The 5000-nt window shown below is 49.5% G+C and overlaps 2 pseudogenes; one reads left to right on the forward strand and one right to left on the reverse strand.

Annotated features, from left to right (window-relative positions):
* LOC105526819 overlaps positions 1-924 on the forward strand; it is a 1430-nt pseudogene extending 506 nt beyond the window's left edge.
* A 906-nt stretch (positions 925-1830) lies between these two features.
* On the reverse strand, positions 1831-3360 carry LOC105526683 (annotated as a pseudogene).
* Positions 3361-5000: the final 1640 nt, after the last annotated feature.

Raw genomic sequence — 5000 nt, forward strand, 5'->3', positions numbered from 1 at the left:
CGGGCGACAGAGCAAGACTCCGTCTCAAAAAAAAAAAAAAAAGAAATGGGTTTTACAAACATGACTGAAATTCAGCATAAAAGTATCAGACCACTTCTGGAAGGTAGGGACTTCTAGCAGCTGCAAAAACAGGCAGTGGTAAAACCCTGGCTTTTCTCATCCCTGCAGTTGAACTCATTGTTAAGTTAAAGTTCATGCCCAGGGATGGAACGGGAGTCCTTATTCTCTCACCTGCTAGAGAACTAGCCATGCAAACTTTTGCTGTTCTTAAGGAGCTAATGACTTGCCACGTGCATACTTATGGGTTGATAATGGGTGGCAGTAACAGATCTGCTGAAGCACAGAAACTTGCTAATGGGATCAACATCATTGTGGCCACAGCAGGCTGTCTGCTGGACCATATGCAGAATACCCCAGGGTTTATGTATAAAAACTTGCAGTATCTGGTTATTGATGAAGCTGATCATAGCGTGGATGTTGAGTTTGAAGGGGAATTAAAGCAAGTTATTAAACTTTTGCCAACACATAAACAGCCTATGCTCTTTTCTGCCACCCAAACTCGAAAAGTTGAAGGCCTGGCAATGATTTCTCTGAAAAAGGAGCCACCGACATTGTTGGTGTTGATGATGATAAAGCTAATGCAACAGTGGATGGTCTTGAACAGGGATATGTTGTTTGTCCTCCCAAAAAGAGATTCCTTCTGCTCTTTACGTTCCTTAAGAAGAAACGAAAGAAGCAGCTTATGGTCTTCTTTTCATCTTGTATGTCCGTGAAATGCCACTTGAGTTGCTGAAGTACATTGATTTGCCTGACTTGGCCATTCATGGAAAGCAAAAGCAAAATAAGTGTACAACCACATTCTTCCAGTTCTGCCACCCAGATTCAGGAACATTATTGTGTACGGATATGGCAGCAATTAAATAATTTTGTTTAATTTTCAGAGATTAGAACTATCCCTCCTCTATAACAAAATGGTTTGTAATGAGCAAGACGTCATTAATCTACTTTAAAGATTTACTTATTCTAAACTAAGTATATTTGCTCACTGCCTTTTATTCAGTCCTTGCTGGAGAGGGGTAATAATGTTGACCTGTGATTCCATTTTTTTTTTTTTTTGAGACCTGCTTGATTTATTCCGATTTTTTAATACATGGTGACACAACTGTGATCCCAAAGTGTGCAGAGTTAAAGCCTTCAACTGCAGCTGAGGAGAGGGCAAGAATGGTACACCTACGAACAGTAGTGTCAGGAATGATGGGCAGGGGGCCATGACCAGGGCAGCCTCCTCCCCAGGGCCAGGGACAGGGGAGTGGCCTGAGGAGCAGGACCCAAGGGTAGCCCAGGGCCGAGGAAGGGGTCAGAGACCTCCCCTTGGCCTAGGTCTGGAGCTCAAAAGTGCCACATGGCTGAGGGGGCAGCAGCCTGGGAAGGACCAGAGGCAGGGCCTGGAGAGCACCATTTCCTGGGGGGCTGGGGGCAGGGAGGTGCCCTACAGGAGAAGCCAGGAGGGGCTGCCTCCCCTTGGGGTGGGGGCTGGGCTGGAGCAGGCTGCAGCAAGAAAGACCTGAGGCAGGCACAGGGCCTGAGAGCCTGGGGGGATGGTGTGGGGGGCCTCCCAGGGCAGCCTGGCCCAGGGAGCAGTCCTGACTCAGCAGAGGATGCCCAGGGAGGGGCTGCAGAACCCTCAGGATCTCCCCTCCTCTCTCCCTGGAAAGTAGCTGGGGAACCTGTAGTGCAAATCTGTGGACCACTTAGTTATGGAGGGAGGCTGTGCCTGAAGGGGGACATTGGGGTGTGCCCTGTCCATCACCTCGGCCTCCACCACTGTCTTCAGTACAGCCCCTTCGCGTAAGAGTGCAGGCCATGGATGCCATCCTCGATCTGGGCTGATAGGGTCTGCTTCTCAAACTCGAGCTCTCCTGAGTACATCATGGATCGAAGGACAGACAGGCTGTGGCCCCGATATCCTGGCAGCTGTGCTGGATGCCCGCTATGAGGTAGGGCATAAACTTCTGATTGAAACCTTTGTCCTGGATGGAACATGAGACACCCTGCACGATCTTCACCTTATCCCCCTCGCTGAAGTATGGTTTCTGGCTGCTGCTGCTCTTCTCCATGGCATCCAGTGAGCCCATGCCCCGGTACTTCTTAAGCCACACCTCGTCTGAGAAGTACTCGCAGGGGGCCTCCGTGGTGGCAGCCAGCAGGGAGCCCATCATCACTGTGGAGGCTCCAAGTTCCAGGGCCTTGACCACATGCTCCACGGTCTGGATGCCACCATCTGGCTATGATGGGCACACCAAAGTGCCGGGCATACTCGACCACCTTGTATACAGCAGTGCCCTGGGGCTGACCGCAGGCCATCACTTCCTGGGTGATGCAGATGGAGCCGCAGCCCATCCCCACGCGCAGCCTATCCACACCAGTTTCTTGCCCTGGGCTGCTGTCACCACGTTCCCCCCAATCACCTGGAGATTGGGGTACTTCTGTTTGATGTAATGCACTATGGCGATCTGATACACCGAGTTCCCTTGGGATGAGTCCAAGATTATGACGTCGATGCCCACCTGGGTGAGCAGGTCCAGGTGGTATTTGCCATCCTCATGGGTGCCCACAGCTGCCCCCCACAGCAGCTGCTGGTGGGAATCCTTGGAGGTCAAAGGGTAGTCTCAGTTCTTCTTCAGGTCGGAGCGGGTGATGATGGCCGCGGGTTCATTGCGATCATTGGCGATAGGCAGCTTCCCTTTCTTGCTAAGCTGCAGGATCTCATTTGCCTCTTTCAACCTCAGGCCTGCTGGAGCCACCACCAGCTCGATCCTTGGCGTCATCACCTCACCGAGGAGGGTGTTGTGGTCCTTCTCACAAGAAAGTTGATGTCTCAGGAGGTGGTGATGCCCACCAACTTGCTGCCCATGATGCCCGTCTCAGTGATCGGGATGCCAGAGAAGCCATGCCGCATCTTGGCCTCCAGCACATCACCCATGGTGTGCGAAGGGGCTCAGCACCACGGGGTCCGTGATGAAGTCCCCCTGTTCAAACTTCGTGACTTTCCGACTTTCCACACCGCTTGGCCTGGCACTCTGGGGTGCAGCTGTGGTGAATGAGACCAACACCTCCCATCAAAGCCATCGCAATGGCCGTGTCGGCCTCTGTCACACTGTCCATGGGGGAGGAGATCAGAGGCATCTTCCAGGTCAGGACTGACGTCAGGTCTACCTCATCAGCTGTGAGGTCTATGAATCCTGGGAGAATCAGGACGTTGTTGTAGGCGAGGCCCTCAGCGCTGGTGAAGAGCTGCTGCAGGGTGAGCCCGTCCTCAGGCAGGTAGCAGGTGCCTCAGCTGATCAGAGAGTCCGCCATGCTGCCGCGAGACCCCGCGACCGCACGTGAACACCCGCACAGCCGCCGCCGCTGCTGCTGCTAATGCCGCCATTTTTAAAATACAATATAAAAGGCCGGGCGCGGTGGCTCACGCCTGTAATCCCAGCACTTTGGGAGGCCGAGACGGGCGGATCACGAGGTCAGGAGATCGAGACCATCCTGGCTAACACTGTGAAACCCCGTCTCTACTAAAAAATACAAAAAACTAGCCGGGCAAGGTGGCGGGCGCCTGTAGTCCCAGCTACTCGGGAGGCTGAGGCAGGAGAATGGCGTGAACCCGGGAGGCGGAGCTTGCAGTGAGCTGAGATTGTGCCACTGTACTCCAGCCTGGGCGACAGAGCCAGACTCCGTCTCAAAAAAAAAAAAAAAAAAAAATACAATATAAAATATATTCTAATTCGGGACATGCTGTGGATCACAATGCCTCATCCTGCTCGCTTGGGGTTATTTATTGCGGGCACACTTTCTGGTAAGAGGCGTAAACTGATGTAATATCAAAGGAACACCATAAGTCATCTGAACTGTTGAGATAATAATGAACTGGGCAGGTGGCCATCCAAGTTTACAGCATTCTTTTGGGCATGATGGTATCTGATTTCTGCTTCCTTATCTCTCTCCAATTTTGATACCCTCAGGTATGTGCTGCAACATGTATATTGTCCGAGGTCCTGTAGAAGTGTGTGTAAAAATTGCAGATTGAAAAGACTGGAAGATATTTTTAAGGATTAAGTAACCCTATGTAGTAACGTTCACTCTAAAAAGTTTTGTCTCTGTTGGTCAGTTCGTGGATTACTTCCGTCAAAAGAGAATTTTGGATTGGTTGTTTTCAACATAACCACTGAGAATGAGAGCTTCAGCCTGTGTATGCATTAGGTCCTACAAAAGGAAGACAGATACTGGGCAAGGACCCCCTCATCCTGATAGAGTGGTCTGGGAGCCTTGCACCAAAGTTTCTCTTATTTGTTTTGATTTGTGCTCACTCTTACATGGGGAGGTGAGGGTGAACTAGTTATGACTGAACTACTTATCTTTATTCACAGTGCTTATCAGAGGAGTATAAAATACTTCTTTTGTCTTTTGATAAAATTATAAAATTATGTGTTGTTAACACATAAATGATAATTAATGAGCCTCTTTGGGTTTAAGAAGGCACCAGAAATTAACAAACAATTAGGAATAAAACTAGGGTTTACTTTCCATGATTATCTTTTGCTTTTATTATAGCTTGAAAAAGTTTATAAGTAAGTAGTTTTAAAGTTTTTTTAAAAAATATTTTTTAAGACCTGGGGTCTCACTATGTTGCCCAAGCTGGTCTTGAACTCCTGGCCTCAAGCAATCCTCCTGCCTCAGCCTCCTGAGTTTTCAAGTTTTTTTGTTTGTTTTTTAAATTAAATGCCTGGGATGGAGTAACTTGTTTTCTGCCATCAACAAAGCTTACCTCTTACCCACCTCTCTGACTTTGCTCATGTAATTCCTTTTGCCCAGAAGGCCCTTCTTCCTTCTTCTCTCCATTGTCTTCCCACATTTCTACCCACAAAATTCTCCAGGTCTTACAGGGCTGGGCTCAAAATGCTGAGTGCTTTCCTGAAACCTGGTGCTACTCTGACCAGCTGACAGGC

This window comes from Colobus angolensis, unplaced genomic scaffold (genome assembly GCF_000951035.1).
Source record: "Colobus angolensis palliatus isolate OR3802 unplaced genomic scaffold, Cang.pa_1.0 Scaffold6, whole genome shotgun sequence".
Taxonomy (NCBI): Eukaryota; Metazoa; Chordata; class Mammalia; order Primates; family Cercopithecidae; genus Colobus; species Colobus angolensis.